Consider the following 16,632-nt stretch of genomic DNA (forward strand, 5'->3'; position numbering starts at 1 on the left):
AAATACTACAACGTTCGATCCGTCCTTGCCGGTTAGAATGCATCGTGCCTTAATCCAAATTCAGGGGTCTTCGGTCTTCGGTCTTCGATCTTCGGTCTTCGGTCTTCGATCTTCGGTCTTCGTTTTGTATATACCCCCGTATGTAAGCTGGGTGTGTTGTGACGTAACTGTATATACTATTAAATAGGTAGGGGTCAGTTCCTTGTGCCATGCCGCCAGAAAAAATATTGCAATCTTAAAGCTGAAACTATATCACAGGACGAAAACACAGTAGTGATTGTAAGTGATATACAATAGAATTATACTCAAGAGAGAAATGCACACCTTAACACTTAACAGGCAGTACAAGATCTGTTCCCTACTGTCCTTCCCTTTTTACAATGGACTACCCGACCCTTGACCTTCACTAAGGTAAAAGGTAAATATGAACCGAATCTCGACACACAGACAGAAACCGGCGAAACGCATAAGTCATGTCACGGTTTTTGTGGAGGGACCGTGGTCATGCACAGTGGCTGCGTGCACGATTTTGTGGAGGGACCATGCTGCGTATCATACCATCGTCAAAGATTCGCACAATTCAACATTTATTCGACCAGTCTTCAAGGCGACAGCTTATGCAGTGAACTGTGCGTGATGTAACAATTATGCAGTGGATCGTCGCTCAGACCTGCTTATCCAGGTCATGGATAATGGCGTGCAGTTGCAGAAAAAACAGCCGGCTTTAGACTCAAGCACCTTACACAACATGTACTTTTGACCACAGTCGAATCGTGACTTTAAACAGCGTGTATGTATAACCGACATACTTGTTCATCTCAGGAATTTGACCACTTCGGTTCACTGTTGCGGCCGGCCAGGAATGTAGTGTAGTGGAGGTATCTCATTCACACACTCTTCCATGCCTATACAAAGGTATGTCAAGTTTGTAATCTTTATCCAAACACCCTTTTGGTTCAAATCAAACAAACATTGACCAGTAAAGCTCAATCTTCAAATAGCAAGGGAGGAGTCCTTGGGCGAGGGGGAGGGGGTTGTTACTTTGAAATGTATTATGCCAAGGGACACTTTGTAAATTTTAGGCATGTCCATTGATCAACAGACATTCAACTGTAGACATTTACATTTCAATTACATTCAGCATCGCCCTTCAGGTCTTTTTATACTCCATTGTGTAATTATACAGACATACACGGTATAATATTGCAAATTACCAAGGTACATTTTCTTTTAACATTGCACCTCTGCTTCTACAGTACATGCATGTGCGTTCCTCAGGCCCACTTCTCCCATTGCCAATATCTTGTATTGAAATATAAAATATATTAGGATTTCACTGAAATTTTCCAGCTCACAGAGTCAGAGTCATTCATTGTGGCACCAGAATTTTGCCAGCACTGAAGGTCGTCTAGCCTTGTGTTAGGAAAACCTATAAGTACATATAATTTTACTAAGTTCAGTGGTTTTTCAGAGACATGCACAAAAATTTGTATCTTTTAAACCTCAAATTTAATTAGGCCATGTTGATGCAAACTGTCAATGTAAAAGTAGTGTACAGTTTGCAATTTCCTGAGAAAACTGACAAGAACTTTGCCATTTAAACAAATCCAATCATGGTGCAATGAAGCATTTGATAACTAACACTTCTCTTACATGTTCCCTACCACAAGTTTGTTGAACTGATTGCACTCTGAATAATTGCCTGTATTTTCACCAAAAGTACCACATTATCTTTCACAATATACAAATTTTATGTTTTGTAAATTCATTTAACACTAACAAAAGAGCTCTCCGTTATATTTAAATGATTAGAGAAAAATGAATTAAATGTGAACTGACAAATATAAAGAGACTAAATAGTACATGTACAGTTGTGTACCAGTCAAACATACATTTGATGCTGAACACTTGCAATAAGTAGGTCTTTCATACTCTGGTATTTTAATTGCAAAGGTAATTCTGGAGTTTTAAATGAAAGAGTAAGTGAAAACTACACTGTACAGGTACATGTGACAGCCAGCTATAATTATAATACTGTACTGAAATGCCAGTGTCAGTTGCTTTGAGACAAACAGCTTATTACACCTTGACTAAACTGCTGGATCTACTTTCCCTTGGACCCCTCACCAAAAACAAAAAATAGAAGCATAGTCACATAGGGGTCATGATATAAATCTATGAAATGGTCATAAATGTGAAGACAGCCAGAATTGAGCTGACGATGTTCTGGTGTACAGTACTGAAAAGAGAGTAATTATACACATGGTACATAGTGAATTTAAATATTTTGTTTTTTCTTTCAATTACATGTCAACACATATTTTGTATGCTGTTTGGTTTGTATGGCTCAACTAATATGTGTGTTTTATTATCTTTGATTGTAGATCATTGCCATGAGAAGGACACCAACAACACAATAGAGGCTGAAGAATTACATGGGCACATGAACAGTACTTCATTGTGTGTAGAGTTGATAGAGGAGATTGATGACGGAAACAAAACGGATGGGACCCAGAATACTTGCCAAGACTTCAAGACCATATTGAGGAGTAAGTAGTCAAACCCTTGATGGAAAAGCTACATCATATGTCAAAGAAAATCAAGGGACTATAGTTTAGGTAGATTCTACAAATACTCAAAATGTTTGAAGCTTTCAACTTCGTTGATTTAAGAACATTGTCACAGAGTTTTCCTTTTCCTTCCTCCAATTTGGTTTTAGAAAGGATACATGTAGCGAACAAAATTCAAATTGACATCTTTTGATACATGTACAGTAAGATTGAAGTCATGGTCAAAGATACGAGAAATTCCCCTGACAAAATACTGGTTCAGTTGCTTTGAATATTGAAACAAGGACTCTAAGGGGTGTCTTTAGCTCATACTTGTATACATGTAGTTAAATACATGTAGCTTTTTTATGTGATGTGTATTTTGCATAATTATAAAAGAATGTAGCAGTTATACAGGAATTTGTTTGGCAATACTAATTAGTACAGTTTCAGACTTTTCAATTCAGTCTAGTTTTTGTGGGTTTTTAGCTTGTCAAGATCTGTTGTTACACATTTAGAAAATGATTTCATTCAATTCTATACACTGTTCTATGGCAGAGTACTAATGTGCAATATTTTCTTCACAATCTGATTAATTGCTGGTGGCTGAGATAGGACCCATACATGTATATGTACATGTACAACTCACATATGATTGAATTATTTCAACTCTGTAAACCAAAACAAAAGATGAAATCATGTTTACTTTGATACATGTATGCTTACTGTCAAAAGAGAGCATTGATATACTTTTATAAAAAAAATAAAATTTAAATAGAAAAGGCCATTGCTTTGAATCCTCAACATTTTGCAAATGTGCCATGATAAACATGCAGAAATTATTCAATTCTGAAAATTGATATTACTTACATTAACCCTTTTCCTGCCAAGTCCATATTTCACCACCAGGTCAAGATGGTTAAAATAATGAAACACAACATATTCCATATTATGTATTTTAACATAATACTGTACATTTGAAGGCTGTTGAAAACATAAATTCTATAAACTTGATTTTTTTTATCAAGCCAAGTGGGTGAAAATACGTCATGTTTTGGCTCAATACCGCTTTTTACTGACTTGGCTGATGGGGAAGTGATACTGTCTGGCACGAAAAGGGTTAACATAACACTTTTTTACATCAATCCTTAAGCAGTCACAATATTTCAACAGATCACTTGCGGTATTTGCTTCGTTAGATGGCTATTGTTTTTCTCAGGCTAGAACTGAAGGAGCCAAGTGTAGTTGGATGTTTTTAATTGTTGTAACATGGCAAGGATATTTTGACGGTAGATTGGAGACAATGTGTTCTCTCTTGTAGACAATGTGTTCTCTCTTGTAGACAATGTGTTCTTCTTGTTGACAGCAATTTAAGTATTAAATGCTTGAAGAATAATTTAATCTAACACTTTCTCAATACGGTTAGGGGTCAAAAATATCTATCTGTGCTGACCTGAATTCAACATTAGTAGTACTGAAGCAACAATTTGGACAACAGTGAAACTCTAACAATCACATTCTTTTTCACCTCAGTGACTTCATAGGTCTCTGTGGCAGCTACAAAGTCACATAAATTTTTTAGCACACAACATGTATTTCCATACATGTAGGGACTAATAAACAGAATTGAAAATTTAATTGTTTATGGAAACTCCACACAGGGCACTCTGCAGTCCATTTTGTTGTCATTCACAACTGTACATTTTCCTATCTTTAAAACCCTTTGAAGTTTTATCAGTTTAACAAGAGGGGTATGTGTTCAAAGACTTGTTCATCAAATTTCCTTCCAAAATTATTATAACTTTTTACAATCCACATTCATTAGTTACCATATTATTTTTTATTTAAGTGTGATGCTACATATACATGTATCTGTATGTAATGATTAAGCCCCTTCATATCAATCAACATGATTACATTTTATTCTGTATCAGATTTGTTCTTACATGATTAGGTTTTCATTTTTCTCTGACACTTCTGTGTAGAGGTATATAGGCTGGCTACAAGGTCACTTGTAGTATGATGTAAAACTCTGTCTTTCAATTTGAAAATAGTATAGTAGGTCTCCAGTGCTACACTTAACTTTGTGGCCACCCAGTGTATGGTTCATCATCATGTATCAGGACCATCAACTTACAATGATAATTCAAAGACACTAAAAATTTGCATTCATTTGCTAAGAACTATGTATATTGTATATCATCTGCTTTTTACCAGTCAATTACATTGCAGTAGCATGTATATACAATGTATTATCTGTTGAGAATTTGTTGAAAGCATTACTACTAGATATTGCTAAATTGTTGTAACATTGCAAAAATAATGATTTGTTAATTGTAAGGTGGAAGGGTTGAAATTTAAACTTAAGGCTGCATTCATAACACCTCTGGAGGTGAAGGGCAGGAGATTTCAGGGAAGACTTGAAAAAATTTAAACATGCCGGGGCATCATAAAAAATTGACATTGCAAAGGATGGGAGACTTGAAAATTTATTGAATATCAAATTCCTTTCAAAATACCTTCTGGCACTTTCATTTCCAGCCATTTCCATTTGCGGCGTGACATAGTTATATGTACTTATGAGTACATGAAATTTCATGTACTCACAAGCACATATACATTGTAATTACCATCTTCTAATAATTATGTCAATTATTCAGGTCCATAAATGCACCAATATTGCAGTTTTAAATTAGGAAAAAATTATTCACAGTTTTGCCATAGACTCCAATGTATAGGGATCAACATTTCTTGTACACATATGCAGTTTTTGCCTGCCAATTCAAGCAAAGTACATTTAAATGAATTATCACACACATATAAATGTAAAGGTATAGCTTGTTTTTATGGGAACAAATTGAATAATTTGCCCAATAGCCTCGCATGCATTATGATTTGATATTTTCAGACAAAGCATTATATTGGCCACATTTTGCCTTCCTTTGGGAGTGACTAAAAATTATAGCAAGTCAGAAGGGAGGGGAGGGGGTTTGAACACATTGTAATTTTAATTTAAAATTTGTTAGGGGGTATTTGAAAAAATCTGAGAACTTATTTGGGAATCCCCCCTCCAGAGCTGTTTGTCAATGCAGCCTAATGGTTCAGTGTAGAAAAGCATTCAATCTAAGTATGGCAAATTATAACTGTAATTTTGAGATATATTTTGTTTGAATATATTTGTACCTGATGTAACACAAACATTGACTTTTCTTTCAAATCAGATGCTCTCTTAACATAATGTACAATGTATTTGTGAATATATTTTGTAATGTATATTACTACTACATGTACTCATTGAAATGTTAAATTCCTTATATATATGTCAATAAATGGTTATGAATTGTAATTGAATGTAATTTATGCCTGTCACTTTCATTTTTTTTCCACAAAGAATTTCACTATCACCTTTATCTGTGCACACATTCTATATTTACACATATTGTCCTCTAGTGATGGTGATTCAATTAAGGAAATGTCTAAACAGTCATAACTGAGTATGGCCAATAGCATTAGAACAGACGAGTTCACCATGTGAAGTATCGTCAACAATTGTTCAGATTTGGAACTGACTATATAAGTAGTGTTTAATCAGATTATTTGACTTTGAAGTGTTGTCAACTAAAGTTGAGATTTTGAACAGAGTATAAATGTTGCAATTTTTCGACAATGGTTGACAAACTGAATCACCTTACTCTGAAATTGAAATTTTTTATAATATAAGGCAAGTACTGCTAATCACGTATGTGTTTTGTGGACTTTTCCTTGGAAAAAAATGAATTTCATGTGCAGTAATTTCTCGGGTCACATTTTTCATCAGAAAATGTTACATAGCCATATTTGCATCAAGATGGACTCTCTTTTTTCATAGAAAAATAGAAAAATGAAACCACATTAATTTGTGTTAGGATTTTCAAGCACTTTTTTTTGAAAATTTGAAAAGAAAAAAATTGATTCCATGATTTTTAAGAAAAAAACTCATTTCACCTCAACTTTTCGTAAAGTGGGAACTGTTTTTCGTTCTGTTATATATATATATATATATATATATTATATATATATATAATATATATATATATATATATATATATATATATATATATATATAATCTAGTATCGCTTAGTATCGAAATTAGAGTAAGTCCTTTGAAGTCGGGATTGGCCAGAACTGTAAGGTGGTGAAATGTCCGATATATATCGGATATTTACCCGCGATTTGACAGAATCTAGTATCGTCTAGTTTCGTGTAGTATCGCAGCTAGAGTCAGTCCTTGGAAGTCGGGTTTGGCAAAACCTGCAAGGTGGTGATATCTCCGATATATATCAGATATTTACCCGCAATTTGACAAAATCTAGTATGGCCTAGTATCGAAGTTAGAGTCATCATTTGAAGTCGGGTTTGACCAGAACTATAAGGTGGTGAAATCTGCGATATATATCTTACATTTACCCGCGATTTGACAAAATCTAGTATCGTCTAGTATCAAAGCTAGAGTCAGTCCTTGGAAGTCGGGTTTGACCAAAACTGTAAGGTTGTGAAATCTCCAATATCGGATATTTACCCGCAATTTGACAGAATCTATATCGTTCAGTATCGAAGTAAGAGTCAGTCCTTGGAAGTCGGGCTTGACCAGAACTGTAAGCTGGTGTAATCTCCGATATATAGGATATTTACCCGCGATTTGACAGAATCTAGTATCGTCTAGTATCGATATTAGACTCCCCAAATAGCCGATAACTATCTGGTAAATATTGGCGATTTCACAGACCTTGCGTGCCGAGGCACAGGGCAAGTCATTCTAGTATTGTCTAGTATCGATATTAGAGTCCCCAAATTGCCGAAACACATTGAGTAAATATCAGCGATTTCACAGATCTGGCGTACCGAAGAAGCACAGGGCAAGTCATTCTACTATCGTCTAGTATCGATATTAGAGTCCCAAAATCGCTGATAAATATCGGGTAAATTTCAGCGATTTCACAGACCGGGCGTGCATTGGCACAAAGCAATTACAGTGACATTCGATCAAGCTGCAGAACAAGGTGTTGTTTCAATCGATATGTATCAGCGATTTTTACGACATTAACAGCTGGGCTTGATGCGGTCTTGTTTACATTTTTAATGAGCTACATGCTCTCAGTTACACAACACACCAGGGCCACTCCATGCATGTCAGATAGAGAAACATAAACAAATCACCACACCTTGCAATGTCATGTATCTTTCTTTTTTACTCGTGATGAACAAGTGAGCGTGCATTCAGACAACTACATATAAAATTACCCAAGTAGCTTCATTTATATTCCTTGACACTCACATATCAGCTTTGCATAGACCCCAGTAAGTGTGCCCTAGCGGGAGCTTGTCCAGCTCTCATTCAGTCAATCACACCATTCGGCCACCCCTTAAAGTATTGGCACACTCCTCTAAGTACTTCCGTGGCAGTATACTTGACAACGTCACCTGGCGTAGAAAAGCTGGTCGCCAAAGTTGCCTTACACAAGGAGCCGAGATTAGGGTTCGTGTGACTGCTAGCTAAATTTGACAGAGGGCATTGCAGTCTGTCGTTCCGTCTTCGACTTTCAAGTGTACAATACAACATTCATCACTGATCGATCTCCTGACTGACGAGGTTTTAACCTGCAGCCTTATGAACATCGGGCGACTTAACTGATCCAAATGCCTTTCGCAAACTTGAAAGTGCTCGGACTAAGAAAGATACGAGTAAAATTTTAGCTGAATCTGTGTAGTGGTTCTGGAGAAGGAGATTTTAAAGATTAATTGAGATTTAAACAAAATCCAATATGACGGCCAAATTACGTGACTGATCCAAATGCCTTTCGCAAACTTAAAAGGACTACCACTAAGGAAAATAAGTTTAAAATTTTGGTTCAATCGGTGTATTTGTTCTGGAGGAGAAGATTTTGAAATATTAAATTACGATTTTTCACAATATCCAATACGGTGGACAAACCACGAGACCGATCCAAACGCCTTTCGCAAACTTGAAAGAGATCACACTGTAGATGATAGATGTAAATGCTTTTTGCAAACTTGACAGATATCACTGTAAGGGTGACATGAGTAAATTTCAGCTTAATCAGTGTTTTGGTTCTGGAGAAGAAGATTTTTAAAGATTAAATTACGATATTTTGCAAATTCAATATGGCGGCCAAGCCACGTGACCGATCAAAACGCCTTTTGCAAACTTGAAAGACATCACACTTTAGATGATAGCTATACAATTTTAGTTCAATCGGTGTGTTGGTTCTTGAGAAAAAGATTTTAAAGATTAAATTGTGATTTCTCAAAATCAGATATGGCGGCCAAACCACGTGACCGATCGAAATACTTTTTTGCAAACTTGAAAGCCATCGCTGTAAGGGTGACATGTGTAAAATTTCAGCTTAATCAGTGTTTTGGTTCTGGAGAAGAAGATTTTAAAGATTTAATTATGAATTTTTGCAAATTCAATATGGCGGCCAAACCACGTGACCGATCCAAGCGCCTTTCGCAAACTTGAAAGAGATCACTTTTTAGTTGATTGATATAAAATGTTCAGTTCAATCGGTGAGTTGGTTATGGAGAAGAAGATTTTAACGATTAAATTACGATTTTTTGCAAAATCCAATATGGCCAAACCACGTGACAAATCCAAACATCTTTCGCAAACTTGAAAGAGATAACACTGTAGATGATATTTGTAATTTTTATTTAAATTGGTGAATCGGTTCTGGAGGAGATGATTTTTAAAGATTACCTTGTCATTTTACAAAATCCTATATTGCGGCCAAACCAGTGACCAATAAAAATGCCCTTTGCAAAATGGAAAGAGATCACTGCAAGGATGACATGAGTTAAATTTCGGTATTTCGGTTCTGGAGGAGAAGATTTTTAAAAATGAAATGACTATTTTAGAAAATTAAATATGGTGGCCAAGGTAACGTGACCACATGCGATTTTATTTGCAAATTCTAAAGACCTTAGACTGTGCTTGCTGTACAAAAAAATCAAATCGACTAGACCCCTAGGTCTTCTAGAGAAGCCATATTTAGGTTTTTGGAAAATCCAATATGGCAGGCAGGTCAAGTGACCAATCAAAATTACAAGGATCAGGTGCACGAGTACTAATTGACACCTATAAGCCCTGCAAATTTGAGAAGTTTTCGTTCAGCTGTTTTAGAGATCGTAGTGAGCAAAAAAAACGGCAGAAGAAGAAGATGAAGAAGTAGAACTTGAGCAATAACAATAGGGTCCCAGCCTGTCGGCTTGGGCCCCTTAAAAAGATGAAGAAGAGGAAGAAGTAGAACTTGAGCAATAACAATAGGGTCCCAGCCGGTCGGCTTTGGCCCAAATTGACACAATCTTAAAAATTAAGTTTTGTGATTTTCAAAAAGACGACTTTTTATATAAAACTATACGTTTTAGAATGGCCATTTTCCGATCTTTAAGCCAAAATAAATTGATATGGTTTCTTGATTCAGGATTACAGGTACGTCATTAATTATGCACATATCTAATTTTGAGAGAGCAAATAGAGCTGTATGTCTGATTTTGGTATTTAGGGATAAACTATAGGATAGAATTTTTTCGACCAAATTTCACGTCATCTCTTTTACCTAAAATATACGTTTATGTCAATAAATAAGTAACCACAAGTGCTATGTCCTTTACATTAAGTAGGATGGGAGACCTTATGACAACACACGCTTTACCTTATTACTTATGAACACATGTAATTCTGGGCAAGCGAATAGAGATCTGATTTTTGCCATATAGGGATTAATTAGCAATACATTTTTTGACAAAATGTCACGTGACTTCAGTGACCTTTTACTTCAATATACACTTTTGTCCATAACTCAGTAACCACAAGTGCTAGACCCTTCATATTTGGTATGATTGGAGACTTCATGACGCCACATACTGTACCTCATTAACCATGTGCATATTTAATTTTGAGCAAGCCAATAGAGCCGTATGTCTGATTTTTGGTATAAAGGGATAACTATGGGATAGAAATTTTTAACTAAATGTCATGTCACCTCGATGACCTTTTACCTAAAATATACGTCTATGTAAATAAATAAGTAGCCACAAGTACTATGTTATTGTCAATGACTGTTTAATTGTTAATTCTATAAATTCTACTTTTTAAACAGGAACGCGCCTGGACAAACACACTCTGCAGATGCGTAAGGAAGAACAAAAATTCCCAGTTAGTTGCTTTAAACAACTTATTACTCCCTTTTGTATCATATGGGGAAAAAATACTTTATTTGCTTTCTCTGTGCTGGCTTTTTATGGAAAATAAAGAAAAGAAAAACGATGCTCATGGTATAAAGAATACAAAAGGTACCACAAATGAGAACTAATTTGAGTTTATGTTTGTTCATTTCGTGGTTTCTGATTTTATTGCGGTGGTTGTAGCAAAATCAGCAAATATGAATATGACAAACAGTTACATTTAATTACGCTGACCTACTACATACTTTATCTTCTATAACTGAAGCTTCGCGGACTAAGCTGATGCATCTCACAGGTTTGAAATAACAATTTGATCTGTACCTTAGGACTTCAAAATTAACATGTGTGTTATTTTGTGAACACTGCAGCTTGCCATAGACATACCATATATTTTTATCTACTGAATCCTTTGAGCGCCAAAGTTTTTTTTTTATCCCCTGTATAGTAAAAAACCTAGTCAATTTACTCTGATTTTTGTCAAAATGTTGGAAAAAACTGTCGCAAATGAAATGTGATGTTCTTTTTGGTCAAAGATTATCAAAAAAATTGCGGAAAAAATTCATAAAATTGGTAGGATTTTGCTATACATTATTTTGGGAAAAAATTACAGCGCTCAAAGTGTTAATAAGTAAATTCTGTTTTTCGGTGCCTATAATGCACGGTTCTCTTTTGCTTCTATTTTAGGTTACAGCACTGATAAACTTAAAAAGGGAGACTGGATTGTCATGTTGTATGATGAACTATGTTGACCACATCTTGAAGATATCAGGGAACACAGTACATTTCTTGCAAGGAGCTGCAATTCATCCAACGAGACTCAGTAGAAGTGGTAAACAAAACCATTACTTCAGGGGTTCATAAAGAATCAATGGGGAACATCCGGACTCAGTAGAAATAATAAAACAAATAAAGGAACAACATATTACCTTAGGGGTTGATGCAAAATCAATGAAGAGAGGATATTAAAGATAGCAGCTTCATCATAGGAATAAGCAGAGAAGTTATGATCGGTATACATTGAAAGCACTACACAAGAAGGAAGAAAAAATTAAATGAAGTAAATTTTATGAAATTTATGCATCATGTGTTTCTTGTGTATTGGTTTCTATACCTCTGGAAAGTCCTCCATTTTTAAAGCACTCCTTGGAAATTGCAGTTTATTACTTGGAATTTAATCATATGAACATTTAAATTGATTTACCTAAAATAAATTGTTTGAACCAAAACATTGTCATGCAAATACTCATACAAAATGGAAATATGACCACAAATACTATTGCAAAGCTGCAGAAAAAAGTACAGAAAAGTCATCAAATATAGAGAGACTTTGACTGTATAAACTGTATAAACTGTATGACGATTTGTTTCAGTGTGAGCTCTTCAATGTCACTGGGAAAACTTACGTTCTCAGTCGCTAAACTAATCAAGAGTAAGTAAACTATTCAAGAGTAAGCAAGACTTTTTGAATTGAATGATTTTCACTGCTTTTTATAAAAGTAAGGCCAAAGTTTTCAGAAATTCTCTGTCTCGTGTCGGCACTTCAGCAGGTTTTTGGCAATATTTTGAAAGAGAACCCACAGCATATTCAATTGGCTTGAACTAAAAGCTTGTCCACCTAAAAATCTTTGTAAAAAATAGTTTGTAAAATGTACTGAAAAAACACTCATGCCAGCAAAGTTTTACCTTCAAGTGGAAATCATGAAAGTGAAGGGAAGTTTATGCTACAGATCTTGAATTTCTTTTAGGGTCTTTTTCCGCTGCATTATGTGCAAAACTACAAAGTAGCTAGTTTTTTGTTAAAAAGACCATATGGCAGAATAGTTACAAATAAGTGAAATAGGGATTTCAAACAACAAAGTGTAACTAGTTAGGAAAATCTAAAGACAGGAAATTAGAGAATTGGGGAGGATGTTTGGCAATTTATTTGCTAAGTCAAAATATATTGTCAATTGTATTGTTTAAACTTAAAAAAATATTTTCAAATATATAGTCTAGATATAAAACTATTGGCTATATATTGGTTAACAACAACAAGATTGGCAAACATATTGTTGATTACATTGATATTGTCCAATTTATTGAGGCATATTTAAAAAATGTCAATATGCATTGGCAAATAAAAAACATTGATAAATTTATTTGCCAATTAGCAACTTTCAACCTACTCTACGCTTAAAATTGAAAGTGATTATAGAAACTTTACGTTATGTTTAAATACGTCCATAGTGAGGAGAAAATGTATGTACACTAAAACAGTCAGAAAAATGTACTTTTCTGAAATGCGATAGAAATTCAGATATTGATCCAGAACCTATTATATATGCGTTTAGAATATTTATGTATATTTATGTATATGGTACATAATATTAACTGCATACGCAATGTATATCTTTGCACATGGAACATTCCAATACGTTGAGATATATAGCGTATTTCAATGCAGATCACAGTATGCGTAATGTAGATCTTTGCACATTAAGTGTACATTCTAGTCTGGCATTTAAGCAGAATGCGTACATGTATACTTACGTCTATGACACATGTACAGAATTTGTATATGTGTATATATTGTTGTATATCAAGCATTTTGCCCAGTATATATATATATATATATATATATTATATATATATATATATATATATTCCAAAAAGAATAGCACAGAACTCAGTAAATACATATGGACATTAAAGGAAAAAAACATCAATTACAACATCACATGGAAAATCCTCAAACAAGCAAACCCTACAGCCCCATCAGCAACAGATGCAATTTATGTCTTTGGGAGAAATACTTTATAATATGCAAACCCAGATTGGCCACCCTTAACAAACGCAATGAACTCGTTAACACATGTCGCCACTCCAGCAAATTTCTCCTCAAGAATTTTGTTACCTGACTGTTATTCATGAGACAGACTAATCATCACCATCTGTCACTCCCCATTCTTTTTTCCACTGCCATTCAATTCAGGCTCATTTGCATATTCAGTCCAAGTTACAACGCATAATTTTGTTGAGCACTGCGTTCTTGTTCAATAGGCTACGGTATCTGATGAGTGTAGGTTCTACCTACACGAAACTGACCAGTAATACAACGCCTACCTTGAAACTGCCTTAGTTCCGTTAACACTACACTATATAATATATATATATATATATATATATATATATTATATATATATATATATATATATATATATATATATCTATATATATATTATATATGTATATATATATATATAATCATATCTATCATTAATGCGTCTCCTTATATAATAGGTCTCCTTATGACTAGGGTATCATGAACGCAGGTCAGACACATACACAATATCAACAAAAGATATGACATCTGTTATCACGAACAAAATTGCAGTATGTGACAGATTTGGACTTAAAGTATCAGAGAAAGAACAAAAACTACTACTAATGTACTGGATGCCTAAGATGCATAAGAACCCATCCGGAGCTCGCTTTATTGTAGTATCAAGCACTTGCAGCACCAAGCCACTCAGTAAAGCGTTCCTTTTGCCTTTAAATTAATTTTGAACAAGTACACAGATTCCATCTAAAAAGAAAATTTTACAGCAACATCAAAACTTTCTGGGTTGTGAAAATCCTTTTCCAGCAATTGAAAAGTTGAACGTCATCAACACTAGGAAAAAGGCCAAATGCATCTCAACATTCGATTTCAGTACACTATACACCAAAATTGAACATAAGGATCTACTGAAAGAATTGTACAACGTAGTTGACTTTGTGTTTGAGGGGAGAACTAAACAATATATTGAATTCTCTTCTTCTAAGGCATTTATCGCAAAGAAAACAAAGCCTTTGTTTTTCTCAGGCATCACTTAAGTCTGCTATAAAACATCTCATATTGAAAGCTATTTCCAGATAGGCAACATACTCCTTTTACAAAACACAGGCATTCCTATGGGTATTGACTCAGCACAATTTTTGGCAAATTTATATCTACACAGGCATGAGTATAGATTCATGTCAAAACTCATTCATAGCGATATAGCTCGTGCTCGAAAATGTCATGGATGCACACGATTCATCGATGACATATGTCTTCGAAATGATGGAGGAGAGTTTTGTAGATCATACGAGCAAATATATCCTGCAGAGCTGAAGTTGAAGTGTGAGCATAATGGACAACATGCTACATTTCTCGAATTTGACATATCTATAGTAGATGGCATATCCGTCTAAAAACTCTTTGACAAGCGCGATGATTTCAAATTTTCTATACTGCGAATGCCAGATCGCGAAAGTAACATCCTTTCGTATATTTTTATGGCACTGTCTTGTCAGAATATCTTCGCATTGCTCGCGCAACTCTTCTAATAGAAGATTTTCTTCCAAGGGTTGCCAGTCTGTACAACAGGATGTTGTCTCAAGGAGGACAAAAACCTAAAATTATCAGACAGTTTCATAAAGCTATGTAAAGACATCCTCATCTTTTTATTTTAGAAATTCAATGTAATACCGAAAGGCATCATATATGACATAAGACTCAGAATAACTTTGGGTGTGGTGGTACCTGATCAGTACTGCTTGGGGAGCCAAGGCAGTTGACTGTATTGTTTTCAAATCCCCGAAACAGTCGCCTTGGTAAATAACTGATGAACACCTAGGAGATTTTGATGATGTTATTTCTTTGCTGTATATTAACTGTTATAAACTTATGCTGATGTCATATCTTTACCATTTAGATGACAAAATCATAGAGAACCCTTAATGATCTATTGCTTGCACTTGCATGACGTTACTAAACATCATTGCTGTATTTATGTCCATCCGAGTGATTTAAACTGTTTAACTACTTTTGAAATATATATATATATATATATATATATATATATTATATATATATATATCTATATATATATATATATATTATTATATACACTGTATAACAACTTTTACTGTATGACAACTTTTGTTGAGAAATTGGAACTTATTATTGGGTTTGAAATCTAGCAATCTTTTTGATTGCGCAATTGCCGATATAAAATCTAATTAAGCATACCCACCCCCCGCCTAGGGAGGGCGTGAGGGAGTGGCTATTTGGAGCGTATTGTACCCAAAATCGAGTGTTTACCAGCTTGTAAAGGGGGATTGTCGTGATTATATTGTATCAGTATGTGTGTCTTTATTATCGTACTTGGGTAATTTCATCACTTTGAGCCCGAAATGCAGAAAACGGACGTCTGTGAAATCGAGGTCGGAAATTCTGCGCCCGAGACCGAGCATTTTATTAAAGTTAGGATGACGTACACGCACACCGTATCCTACGATATATACGAACTTACGTTTATCAACATATCATTTTATTCGCATGCAACACGAACATGAACACTATACAAAAATACCTACTGCAGACACAGAAAAACGGGTCAAGAGTACAAATCAAAAAAAGTAACATTTTGTTTTCGTAAATTTATATAAGAACAATTGTCCTGACTTTTGGCATACTAAAATAGATTTGTCTCATTGTGTACAGCATACGCGTATACGGCCTTTGCGACATTCAGAGGTGGTACAGTGCATGTGAGGTTACAGGATCAATATTTGATGGATTATTTGGACGTTAATTGTACCAGAAAATAAGCAGTTTTGAAATCATCCAGACGTGCGTGACTGCAACTGTTATGAACAGTTCTGCAGAGTGTGTTGCCCGATGCAACGATAGCTGGACGCTGACACTGCTCGTTGCATTTATGTGAAATTTCGTCGCAGTCGCCAGGAGTCATCCCATCGTTATTTTGAACTTCTTGGTCTACATCGTTAGGACACCCCGCGGTCTGTTACAGCCCAAACTTTGGTAAAGAA

At 35.0% G+C, this 16,632-nt stretch overlaps 1 long non-coding RNA gene across 1 annotated transcript; it reads left to right on the top strand.

Moving 5' to 3' along the window:
- Positions 1–432: 432 nt before the first annotated feature.
- On the top strand, positions 433–5,905 carry LOC139128463 (uncharacterized). Its single transcript, XR_011551309.1, has 2 exons — positions 433–915; positions 2,385–5,905. It is a non-coding gene; the product is annotated as an uncharacterized lncRNA (long non-coding RNA).
- Positions 5,906–16,632: the final 10,727 nt, after the last annotated feature.

Source organism: Ptychodera flava, unplaced genomic scaffold (assembly GCF_041260155.1).
Source record: "Ptychodera flava strain L36383 unplaced genomic scaffold, AS_Pfla_20210202 Scaffold_54__1_contigs__length_889265_pilon, whole genome shotgun sequence".
NCBI classification, from domain to species: domain Eukaryota; kingdom Metazoa; phylum Hemichordata; class Enteropneusta; family Ptychoderidae; genus Ptychodera; species Ptychodera flava.